The 13,197-nt window shown below is 47.8% G+C and overlaps 1 long non-coding RNA gene across 2 annotated transcripts in view; it reads right to left on the reverse strand.

The window, feature by feature from the left end:
- The window catches only part of LOC105603379 (uncharacterized), a 96,611-nt gene that overhangs the window by 6,878 nt on the left and 76,536 nt on the right, over window positions 1-13,197 (reverse strand). The window contains exons 2-3 of one of the 2 annotated variants that reach the window (XR_009597344.1): window positions 8,245-8,334; window positions 2,303-2,515 (exon numbers count right to left, since the gene is read on the reverse strand). This is a non-coding gene — a long non-coding RNA (uncharacterized LOC105603379). Of the gene's footprint in view, window positions 1-2,302; window positions 2,516-3,388; window positions 4,408-8,244; window positions 8,335-13,197 lie in introns of those variants that run through there. The other variant, XR_003586041.3, reaches the window with a different exon arrangement.

The raw sequence follows: 13,197 nt of genomic DNA on the forward strand, positions 1-13,197 counted from the left end.
GAGATTGTGTAAAGACAAAGGACCGACCACAGTGGACAGCTTATGGTGGGCATACAATTTGTTTTCTTTTGTTCTCTTCCTTCTCAAGGAACAGGAACAATGCTGCTAGAGTTTGCATTTCACACCCCCAAATTCCTCTTTTGGTCCCTTTTGTGAGCTCAGAGATCCAATAAAACTGAAGAAGGGCATCTGTCTGGATAACTGTACCTTAAATACTACCAAATACCTTCAAACACCAAAGAAATCTCAAGTCCAAGTCATCATTAGAAAAAAGACATTGCAAGACCAAGTCGCTTTGTGGCATACTTAATATTCAAAGGAAAAAATAACTTGTAACTTGAAGGAATTGGGTAGCAAATTCTTCTGTCATCTGGAAACAGGCCTGGGACAGGTAGTTAAGGCAGTTGGTCTGGGGCCATGTATGGGGGATTTCAAGTGGCCATCACAACCAGGCCTTCATGATTTTATCTTATTTTTATGCATTTGTCTACTTTAACTGTGGGTTTAAGAAACTGCCTTGTCCCTCCGTGGTGACCAGTTCTTAGGAGTAGAAGGCACAGCCCTTGTCTGTCCAGGTCTTTGCTGGAAAAGCTTTTGGTAAAAGTGGACATGTCTAGCTAATACCAGACTGACCTTGAGAAACCTTGCCTAGGAGTTGGGTTTGGGGGCTTAGGACATCTCAGGGCCCTCAGAGGCTCATGTCATCCCTTCATTCCAAGTCACTGAGGTCACACGGTTTTCTGGCCGTAAGCACACAGCCTGTGGGCAAGGCCTGGCTGGGCAGTGGGCAAGGCCTTTTGAGCACTTCCCCTCAGCCAGTGGTGCAGAGAGCTCATGTTGGGTGAAAGCAGTGAGCTGCTTGTGGGCAGCTGTTTACAGGACACCACCATCAGCAGACAGTCCACCTGCCTGTCCCTTTAGCAAAGCTCTACAGGAACTTTCAAGTCGGGAATCCCCATGCTCTGCTCATCTCCAGCCCAAGCACACCTTTCGAATCTTAATCTCACAACACCTGGCCTAAGAAATCAAGAAGTAAGCAGATCTCTGCCAGCCTCCCCTTCAGTAATCTGAACGAAGTATGTGAGTAAGATAACACCTACAGGTGGGATTCCCTGGCAGTCCAGTGGTGAGGACTCTGCTCTCACTCCAAGGACCCAGGGTCACATCCCTGGTCAGGGAACTGAGATTCTGCCAAGATGGCTAATACGTGGTCATCTAATAAGGGCATTCCTCTCTCACTGGGGATCACAATGCGGCTCAGCTTTGGGTACTGCCAAGTGGGCTACAGGTACAGAAATCTTCCCTGTACAGAGGGGTGCAGTCTCTAGTTACAGGAGTCAGTCTGAGAAAGCCAGCTGACTGGTCATGTGCATAACCCCCCATGTGAGGTGACAGCAAAGGAAACCGCCTGTCCTGGGAGTGGCTCCTGGACTGAGTTGGGGGCCCTTCCAGGTCTTCGACAGGCCAGACCGAGTCCCAGGACTGCAGCAATGACACGGGGTTTCTAAATGACGCCTGTATGGAGAGGCACTCCCGAGTCCCAGTGTTGGGAACTGGGGCTGGATGGGAACAGAAGTGGTAGTTATAGTGGCCAGAGCAGCTCGGACCGCCGGCTCAGCTGGAGGAGTGCAAGTTTGGAGCAACGAATCCTCACTCCTTCCCTTCCGTATTCTCCCTGATGTCACAGCTCAGGCACTTACACATAGAGTTCACCTCTAACCATTAAAAGGATGCGTTTTTGCCTTGGTGTCAACCAACCAGGAGGACAGTGGAATTGAAACTCAGTTACTATTGTGACATACAACAATTTGAGATTATCAAAAGAAATGATGTAATTTACCAGGATAAAACTTGATTTGGAGGTAAATGGAGAAACAGTACCAAACAAAATGAAACGAAAAATCCAAAGGACAGACGGAATCCTAAAGAAACCCTCAAGTTTGGTCCCAGGGTTTTGCATATCCCAGTGACAAACACGGCGCACAGGGCCCCAAGGCAATCCTGCCTAAACCCCCGTGCAGATCCTAACGGACGCTCTGGCCACGCATGGGTGCAATAAAATATCATCTTCCTCTCACAGTTTAGGAATAGCTGAAGCATTCACCATGTTTAAAGCCAGAAATTCAAGACAGATAAAACACAAATGCTAGCATCCAAAGAAATGAAAGGACTGGCTCACAGACTGGGTAAAAGTCCAGCAACCCTTCCCCGTCTCCAACAGGGCTCCCCAACTTGACTATTCCAGAGAAAATGCCCGAAACAGTAAATACAGTTCCCAGCTGTAAGCACTGGAGCCACTTACCCTATTGAGTTGAGTCCGTTTAGCTTCTGGATGTCAGTTCCTTGCTCCAGTTGCCAAGTGCTGGGGCAGCCAGTGCTGCTTTCAGGAATTTTGAAGGGAAGATCCTCAGGACAAGTGGTTCCTGCAGCTGCTAGGGCCTTACCTGAAAATCCCCAACCAGGGCCAGCTAGTCACCAGCTGGTTCCAAGGACAGGCCATAAGTTGAGAGACAGGCTGTCAGGGCAAGGAATGGCGACTTTAGTAGGAAAGCCAGCACCCCACGAAGATGGTGGACTTGTGTCCTGAGCTGGAACTCAGGCTTCCTTTAACTGACAGGGAATGAATAAACGTTTCTTGGTTCCTGTCAGCCTTCACAGAGGGTGTGTTACTTTCTTCCCGCCTGCAGTCATTCATAGACGGATCTGGTCAAGACGATTCCAGTGTACTAAACAAAGGTATTTTAGCTTAATGCTTGTTACCTGGGAGGCAGGGCTCCCAGAGAAGGGCCAGATGTCCCAGCTTATAGGCAACATCTGTTTCCCAATTAACTTGTATAGAATACAAAGGTTTCTCCCTGTTACACAGGAACTGGGGAAGGAAGGACGCTGCAACTGTGGATGTGTGAATAGAACTGTTGAAATGTGTCCAGTGGGCCAGTGCTGCTCAGGTGCGTCCGACTCTGCGAACCTGTGGATTTAGCCTGCCAGGCTCCTCTGTCCATGGGATTTTCCAGGCAAGAACACTGGAGTGCATTGCCATTTCCTCCTCAAGGACAGAGGGACTTGCCAAGTTGGAGATTCCCACCCTGCACTCACAAATATTACCAGGACTATTTCCAAGAGATTCTCCAAGTGAGTCTGAGGCAAGGGATCTCTGTAAAAGTTTTTGGGAAACACTTCTTTAGAAACCCTAGTGAGGTTCCTCCAGGCTTGCTGTCTAGAGTGACAAGGTCAGGAAAAGAAATGGGGGTGGGAACTGGAGAGAACAAAGGGATTTGAGTATGGCATGTAAGTCAACTGTTGCTCTGTAACAACCTATCTCAAATCAACAACACATTTGATTTGGTTCTTTTCATAGGCTCAGCCAACCTGGGATGAATTTACTCACGCGTCTGGGGTCGGGGCCCGTGGGCCAAATGATTCAAGGTGGCCTCTCAGCCGCACTTTGAGGGTTCTGGGCCACAGTCATCTGTCAGAACAGCCAGGGTTTGTGCACACCCAGGCAGGTTCCGGGAGTAACAAACGATTCTCAAGTTTCCTCTTGCAACACTTTAGGTATCTTATTGGCCAAAATAAACCTATCCAAGCCCAGCCTCCTCAGGAGGTGAGAGTTCCCCGAGAGTGTGGATACAGGAAGGCATGGGCAAACATAGGCCCTGAAGTCTACCTCATGGAGGAATGAGAAGAAGCAAAAGGCAACTCATATAAAGTAAAAATAAATAGGTTCCCAGGACCTGGTGAGGCAGGGGATCTCGGCCCTGCCTTCAGGAGAAAAGAGGGCGGCCAAGGCACCTGGATAGCTCCTCTGGAGTGAGTGAGTGAGTGAGTGAGTGGAAAAAGAGCTATGGGAGCCTTTAGGCTGGAAGCCCCCTGCCCCACTCCTCCAGAACCTCTAAAACTGGAGCCTGTGCTCAAAAAGATCTGGGAAGAGCCAGAGTAAGACGGGGCACTGGGTCCAGTCCAGGATCCCTCGCGGCTCCCGCGGGCACAGGGCTGATGCGGCAGGGGTCTCCCGGCTCTCAGCAGGCGCGGCCCCGGGCTTGGGGGCCAGCTGAGACCCCTGTCGGCCCGCCTCTCCCAGGGACGGTGCAGGGGCCTCGGTCTCCAGCACACACCAGACCTGCTCTTCGCTGGGGGGCCGCCCTTGTCCCGCTGCTGGCAGATGGCAGGGCGGGTGCCCAGGGGCTCCCTGGCTGTTGCTCATCGCCTGGCCTTGGCCCCTCTGTGGCTGGCAGGCTGGCAGACTCTGGGTTGGATTCCCCGACTTCAGGTCCTGGCACTGGTGGGAGGGTGTCGCCAGGCTCCTTGGCATTGGGCCCCAACTCCTGGTTCCATTGGCCTCAGCTCCCTACCCTGGACTCAGGCAGATCCTCTCTGGTAACTGTCTGAAACTCCAACGGCCCCAGCCAACGCCCAACGGCCCCAGCAAGTCAAAAATCGCCCCAGCCAATCACCAAGGGCCCCAGCCAACCCCTAACAGCTCCAGCCAATCCCCAACGGCCCCAGCCAACGCCCAGCGGCCCCAGCCAATCCCTAAGGGCCCCACCCAACACCTACCCCCCCCAACCAATGGCTCCAGCCAATCCCCAATGGCCCCAGCCAACCCCAACGACCTTAGCCAATCCTCAACGGCCCCAGCAAGTCAACAACATCCCCAGCCAATCAACAAGGGCCCCAGCCAATCAACAAGGGCCCCAGCCTATCTCCATAGGCTCCAGCCAAACCCTAAGGCCTACATCCAGCCCCCGGAGGCCCCCAGTGACTCTGGATTTGGGCTTTAATCTTCTCCCCCTGGTGGGGTGGGTGCTGACACTGAGTGGGCTGCCTAGAGGAGGCAGCGTTTGGGGGCCTGGAGACTGACAAAAGAAGATGGCCTTCAGGGTGTCCTACGCTGAGGATGAGGGCGGCATGATGTCCTGGAGAGCTGCCTGGAGAATGTCCTGACTTTGAAAGCCTTTCTGGTTGCCTACTGTGCTGCTGGACCTTGGCAGGAGAGGAAAGGGCAGAGAGAGACACCTCTGGATAAAAAGTATAGAGGCAACATCGTGAGGCCTTCATGGCCGGAAGAAGAGAGCTGAGGGTTGCCATCAGGCGTGTGGTGCGGAGGGACGTTCTGGGGACACTGGGGGCAAAGACAAAATTCCCAGGCAAGTCAGGGGCTGGAAGCTGGCCGGAGATTGTGTGAGTGACCTAGGTGGGGGCAGGGGGAACACCACCTGGGCTAGGGATGGCTCTTAGGGTGGAGAATGGCTGACTTTTTTTTAAAGCTATAAACAAGTATGAATATATGTGACAGACTAGTCATTCCGATGGGGGAGGGACTGGAAAGACACCCTTGTACTTGGCTGTTCCCCTGCCCTTAACTGAGATGGAGAGGCAGGGGTGCAGGAAGTCGGGGTGTGCTGCGGAGAAGGGGTGTGACCAGGCCAACTGGAGAGATGAATTGTTTGTGAACAGATAATCTGGGCCCAGCCAAGATTCACAGGGAGAGGTGTGCTGTGTGGACAGGGCATCAGAGAGGGGCTGGGTTCATTGACATAAATATGGAGCCAGGCAACTGGATGAGATCTGAGAGGAGTGAGTTCCCAGGGCCAGGTAAAGGGGGAGAAACTGGGTAGGAGTCTCAGGAGGTCAGGGGAGGGAAAATGAAGAAAATCCAAGGTATAGTTGTCTTAAAGGCTGATGAAAAAAAAATCAGATTTGGAACAAACATTTGGCAACATTCATGGAAATTAAATGTGATTACGTTTTTCTGGTACCTACCAGGAAATAGGAGGCATGTGACGGCAGAGGTGGAGCGGTGGGCAGCAGGCTATTCCCACTGGTGATAGGAGTGTGTGGTGCAGACTTTAAAGTCATCTCACTTAAAGCCTGCTAATTAGCACCATGAGAAAGAAATTCTGAAAGCCCTTGATAACCTATTTCTTCCCACTATTCCCGACTGCTGCTATACAGCCCTCCAGCTCCAGCTGGCACTGGGTAAAGCATTATTGCAGCATTGTTTATAACAGAGGAACTTGGGGAGGACCCTTCATGTCCATCCATAGGACAAAGGCAGAATCATACATGATACCTGCCTGTAATGACACAGGACATCCAGCAGTTAAAAGGAATTCACTCACCCGTACATCTGTATAGGTCCTGAAAACACTGCTGACAAAGCTGAAAGTGCGTGAGTATATTCATCCCGACCCCTATTAGGAGGAAATACCTCGTGTATTAACAAATAAGCATACAGATCTAAAAGTGTAAGGAACAGATTGGAGGTCTGCCCTGTAGCAGTTAGAATTAAGAAGGACCCCAGGGTTTGGAGTGGTATTAAAGAGAACTTGAATTTGGAGTTTTGCTTTTTTTTTTTTTTTTTTTTTTAAGGCAAATGTAAAGTTATTAGTATAATTTAAAGTGATAAAGCTGAAAGTGTTTTTTTAAGTACTTAATGAATAGAGGCCTAAGCCTCCCTACTCCACTGTTTAGAAAGTACACGATTCAACCCTCCCTCGTTTTTCCCTTTGTCTTTAGCTCACTGTGGGGACGCAGCTGAGACACAGGGCCTCCATGGGCACTCTTCTCTGACCTCGAGTACCACCCGCCCAAGAAAACGCTCCACTGCTTTTCAGACCTCCCCTCAGCCCTGCTGTTTCTGGGGACCCTAAGCAGAGAGTGGGAGGGTCCCTGGTGTCATTTGGAAACGGCTGCTGGGGGCAGGGTTCGCTTCCTGGCGGGGGGGGTCGGGGGGGGGGCTGTAACTCAGCCTTTTGGATGGACCTAGTACATGGGTAGGAAGCCAAGGTGAAACTCGAGTGGCCCAGCCCTCCAGGGCGGGCACGGCCAGCTTGCCTCCCTGGTGCTGGGCTCTGTAAGAAGGCACGCTGCCTGCCTCGCCCCAGTGAACCTCTCCGGCCAACTGCCCAAGCTCTCAGGCCCAGATGGTCAGACTCTCAGGCGGGCTGAGGTAGGACTCACGGGGATTTGGGAACTTCGGGGCCTTTCTGCTCTGCTTGGATTTACTGTGTTTTAAGAGGCTTTTTTTATTGCCCTTTTAAAATGTAAGTTTTCCTCCTGGCAATGACTTGCGAGCAATATGGCAGCTCCTCTAGCCCACGCCTGCTTTCTGGAATCCGTGTTGGAGCAGTATGGTGGCAGCAGTGGCTCCCTCTCCAGTCCAGTCGCTGCAGTGGGGGGTGGGCTCCTTGATGACAGCCCCTCTGTCCACATGGGAACCCCCAGGGACCACTGCAAAAGGCTGAGTGTTTTATGTTCTATATCCAGGAAAAAAGGGATAGACGGGAGAGTTTCATGATTATAAACTGACCCTAGAACTTCCCTCCTGTCCTTCCAGAGCCTAGCCTGCACCCCCCAGCTCGTTCTTTCCCTTGCCTGGTTCTCTGGTTGGACTCCACACTCAAGGAAGCAGAAAGTCCAGGCTTGATATCAGAGGCCCCCACGCTGGAAGAGGCGTCTACTGTCTCTGGTTGCCCTCTGCTCACCAACAGGCCTTTGGGAGGGAGTGTGCACGTGTTTGTCTAAACGTGTGTATGTGTGTTTGTTGGAGCAGCTGCCCTGGTGAGGCCGGTGTGCCCAGCAGGAAAGAAAAAAAAAAAAAAAAGGAAAAGGACCTCCGATTAGCTGAGGGGCCGAGGATCCCAGATCTGGATGTAACAGGAACCCCCGGAGGGGAAGTTTATCAAAATATGAAAAAACTTTAACCAGTGGTAATAAAAGATCTCACTGGCAAATAGAGATCACTTAAACAAAGAAATTCACAATTACCAAAAACAGTTCAGTATTTTAAGAAAACTTTGTTCTCTTAGAGAGCCAGATTCAAGTTTTAAACCAATTACCTTTCATATTCATTTTCTTAATGAAATTAAATCCTATCTCAGCCAATCCTGAACATGCACAAAGCTCAGTGTTCTTCCCCTACAAACCTTCCACAATTTTCTACCTAGCCTAGAGTCGCTCAGTCATGTCCGACTCTGCGACCCGTGGACTGTAGCCCACCAGGCCCCTCTGTCCATGGCATTCTCCAGGCAAGAATACTGGAGTGGGTTGCCATTTCCTTCTCCAGGGAATCTTCCCAACCCAGGGATCGAACCCAGGTCTCCTGCATTGCAAGCAGACGCTCTAACCTCTGAGCCACCAGGAAAGCCTGCATCCATATTAATCTGTCCTGCACTTTCATTCAGAAACAACCAGCTCAAGGACATCGTCCCCTTTAACAAAACGCATTTTCATTCCTCATACCTTAGCCTGGCACTGGGCACTCCAGCAGAGGCACCTGTGGGAACACTTTCGTCTCCATCCAAAGGGGGAAGGCAGAATCACAGATAAAACCTGTATGTGATGACACAGGACATCCAGCCGTTAAAAGGAATTCACATACCCCTACATCTGAATAGATCCTAAAGACGCTGCTGAAAAAACTGGAAGCATATGAGTATAATCATACTGATCCCTCCCAATACCTCACATGTACTAAGGAATAAGCATACAAACCTCACAGGAATGAAAATGGGAGGTCTGCTCTGTGGCATTTACTACCTAGAAGGACTTGATCTGGGCCCTGGAATTGGGAATGGTGATAAAGAGGACTTGAAGTTTAAAAAAAAGAAAAAAAAAGACGAATGTAAAGTTAATGGTATTATTAAATGATATAACTGAAAGTAAACCAATTTTTTTCCTAAGAGATATGATGAATAATGGCCTAAGCCTTTTTACTCCACTGTTTAGAAAGTATATTCTTTTACCCTCTCTTCTATTTTCCTGTGCCTTTATCTTGTGGATAATTGCAAATTCATACCAATCAGGTATTGTTAACAACAAGCAGAAATGATAAGTTCTGAAATATTTGCAAGCTGGAACTCCTTGCAGCAAAAAGAAAATCCATAAACTATTTTTCATGCTTATTAAATGAGGGTGGGTGTATTTTAGATCATCTGCTAACTTCTGGATTTCTGGGTTTTGTAATTATTTTTGTTAACATAATAAAGACTTTGGTTCTGGCGTGACTAAAATGCGCTAGTTAGGATTTTGCTCTGAATTTTCAGGCTGGAATCTGCATTGTATAATCAAAGGCAAATTTTTCACCTAAAGCAGTGTTGAAATGCAGAGAAGGCAATGGCACCCCACTCCAGTACCCTTGCCTGGAAAATCCCATGGATGAAGGAGCCTGGAAGGCCGCAGTCCATGGGGTCGCTGAGGGTCGGACAGGACTGAGCGACTTCACTTTCATGCATTGGAGAAGGAAATGGCAACCCACTCCAGTGTTCTTGCCTGGAGAATCCCAGGGACGGGGGAGCCTGGTGGGCTGCCGTCTATGGGGTCGCACAGAGTCGGACATGACTGAAGCGACTTAGCAGCAGCAGCAGCAGCAGTGTTGAAATGTGTTGACTAATAAAGATATCCCTCAGTTGGAATTAGCCACATTTTCTTAATCCCTTGACTCAGTATTTACAAGTTTCTTCAGCAAAGCTGTCCCTCTCCTTAGCAGGGGAGGAAAAGATGAGCCTGAACTCAAATCTAACAGCGTCTGGTAAAGCAGCTCAAACAAAGGATAGTATTTCTTCAAAAGCTTTTGCTTCTGTTTAAAGATATGAGATTTTACTCCATAATACATGGGAGTAAAATTGACACTGCACGCAAATGCATCATTTTTTCCTGAAACCCCAAATACCCCTGGAGTGCTCTTATGTTCCACCTCAATAGACACAACGTGAACATATTTCAGAAACTGTGTGTGGAATCCTAATGCGAGTGTGCTCAGTGTGTCTGACTCCTGTGACCCCGTGGACTGTACCCGCCAGGCTCCTCTGTCCATGGGATGCTCCAGGCAAGAACACTGCCTGGAGCTGCCATGGCCTCCTCCAGGGGATCTTCCCAACCCAAGGATCAAACGCGTGTCTCCTGCACTGGCAGGCGGATTCTTTACCACTGAGCTGCCTGGGAAGCAGTCCCCACTGTAGAGAGCGCTCAACATTTCCCTCATGGGGTGAGCATGCCTTTACTGACACAAGGAAGTAAAGGCTTTAACTGACAGGAAGCCCCACTATTTAATATCCGCCCAAAGTAGGGCCATAATTTAACTTCAGGAAAACCAAAGTCATCATTTTTGGTCTGCCGTCCTAAGTCCCTTCAGTCGGGTCCAACTCCTTGCGACCCCATGGACTGTAGCCCTCCAGGCTCCTCTGTCCATGGGCTTCTCCAGGCGTGAATACTGGAATGGGTTGCCATCTCCTCCTTCAGGGGATCTTCCTGACCTAGGGATCGAACCCACATCTCCTGCGTCTCCTGCATTGGCAGCTGGATTCTTTACCACTCAGCTACCTGGGAAGTCCCACAGAATCCTAATGTTGTTTGAGAATTTACAAAACAGAGCTTAAACATTTTATTTAAAATTGGGGATAGAAGAAACTGTCTTTTTATGTAGCTTTACCTTAAACAATCCTTAATAGAGGGAGAGTTCTGCTTTTTTCTCCAGCTTCACTGAATTTGCAGACAAGATGAGCTGGTGAATTTGAAACAGAAGCAAAATCTTATGACAAATTATATTTTCAAAATCAAGTACCGGCTGAGCTGTTTCCTACTGCCAATTTGAATTACTGAATATCAACAACAATCACAAATGAATCATCTTGTTAGCTATGGAATTACTGTTAAATTGTTAGACATGGTAACAGCATTGTGGGCAATTTAAAAAGTCATAATTTGTTAGAGAGAGACAGTAAATTGTACAGATTTGTGGGTGAAATAATGGTTGAGATTTGATATTGAAACTTCTAACCCATCCTCAGTAAAAAAAAAAAAGAAAAGAAAAGAAAAAAGTGAATGTGGGTGGGGGAGAGGGTGAGTGAGGATTAGGTATAAATGAAACAGAGGCTCATGTCAACAGTTACTGAAATGAGGTAAAAAAATGAGGATGCCCCCCAATTTTGTGTGTATTTAAAAGTCTTTATAATAAAGATAAATTAACAAGTTATGTTGAACATGGTACTTCACTAAAATTTACTAAGAAAAAATAGATTTAACCAATATCAAATACTTAAATAAAAATACTGACCATAAAATGTAGCTTGCACAGCAGGTTTCTAAAATACTTTGTTTTCAACCAAAGTATTTGTTGGAGCTTGGTTTTCAGTCTTGTGTGTATCTTTTTAAGTCAACCATTGCAGTTAAATAATATTCAAAATGTTAATAATTTGGGAAGAGATTAGAATCCCATGTCATAAAATGATTATGACTGTGATTTGCTCTGCTCAAATCTGTACAAAGGCTGATGACACTTGTCATCAGAATGCAAAATCACACTTTGTGATTAACAAAGACACTGCAGATGCAGAGAGAGGCAGCAAGTTCCTTATTTGCAAGGCTGGAGGCTCTGCCTTTCAGTGTTCAGTTCTTCCAGTTGCTGGTTCCAGGAGACCAAGTCTGCAGCCTCACATGGGAGGACTTAACTGCTTTACTTGATCCCTGGATTTAGATATGTACTTCTTTGTAATCTCTGACTGGCCAAGCATAAAGTTTTTTTTCTTTAATAATCAAAGAGAATGTTACATATTATGCAATGTAGTTTATGTATACACCAAATATAATTTTATAGTATTTGTACAAATAGGTAAAATCTGTTTATATTATTTTTAAAAAGAGTATTTCTTGAAGCAAATAACAGTTGAGTGGCCGAATTAACCCTTTCATACAGAGATGTCCCGGGTTTCAGCAAATGTTAATGGACTTGTTGGAGCAGAAGCTGCTCTTAGGAACAAGGCATCTGATTTGACAGCAAACACTTGGCTAAACCATGCCAAACTTCAGGATGACCTGGGGCTAGGCTGGGGAAATGTGACTTCTCATACAAGGTAGACACAGACCCCAAGTTCGATGAGGGCCCCGTTAGGTGAAGGAAAAAAGGGCATGGCTCACAGGAAGACTGTCCTGTGGTCTAGCCTTAGATTGGGTCCCACCAGGAGCAGACCCAGGCACAAGGACTCCCAAGTAAGTTACCAGGGAGGTGAAGGCAGGAAGCCCCCACATGTAGGGAAGGGACATGGGGCTGCAGCCACTGGGGACTTGGAGGCAGCACAGAACACAGAGTATCTTGGGACTCCCTGGTGCTTCAGTGGCTGAGACTCTCAATGCAAGGGGCCCAGGTTCAATACCTGGTCACGGAACTAGATCTCACATGCTGCAACTAAGAGTTCTCCTGCCACAACTAAAAACAGCACAAAACAAAACAACTAATCCCACATGCCACGACTAAGACTCGGTGAAGCAAATAAGATAAAAAATAGAGCACAGTGTCTCAAAGAAGGATGATGGGGTGGGGAGAATTAACATGTTTCTTGGGTTTAATGATAATTGTGATTTGCTGAAACTTCAAACACTGAAGTTTCTGGTGCTCCATCCTTGGAGGGTTTTCAGTTCAGTTGCTCAGTTGTGTCCAACTCTTTGCCACCTCATGAATTGCAGCACGCCAGGCCTCCCTGTCCATTACCAACTCCTGGAGTTCACCCAAACTCTTGTCCATCAAGTCGGTGATGCCATCCAGCCATCTCATCCTCTGTCGTCCCGTTCTCCTCCTGCCCCCAATCCCTCCCAGCATCAGAGTCTTTTCCAATGAGTCAACTCTTTGCATGAGGTGACCAAAGTATTGGAGTTTCAGCTTTAGCATCAGTCCTTCCAAAGAACACCCAGGGCTGATCTCCTTTAGAATGGACTGGTTGGATCTCCATGCAGTCCAAGGGACTCTCAAGAGTCTTCTCCAACACCACAGTTCAAAAGCATCAATTCTTCGGTGCTCAGCTTTCTTCACAGTCCAACTCTCACATCCATACATGACCACAGGAAAAACCATTGCCTTGACTAGACGGACCTTTGTTGGCAAAGTAATGTCTCTGCTTTTCAATATGGTCATAAGTTTCCTTCCAAATCTGCAGTGATTTTGGAGCCCAAAAAAAAAAAGTCTAACACTGTTTCCCCATCTATTTCCTATGAAGTGATGGGACCAGATGCCATGATCTTCGTTTTCTGAATGTTGACCTTTAAGCCAACTTTTTTGCTTTCCTCTTTCACTTTCATCAAGAGGCTTTTAGTTCCTCTTCACTTTCTGCCATAAGGGTGGTGTCATCTGCATATCTGAGGTTATTGAGATTTCTCCCAGCCATCTTGATTCCAACTTGTGCTTCTTCCAGTCCAGCGTTTCTC

This window comes from Ovis aries, chromosome 19 (assembly GCF_016772045.2).
Source record: "Ovis aries strain OAR_USU_Benz2616 breed Rambouillet chromosome 19, ARS-UI_Ramb_v3.0, whole genome shotgun sequence".
NCBI lineage: Eukaryota > Metazoa > Chordata > Mammalia > Artiodactyla > Bovidae > Ovis > Ovis aries.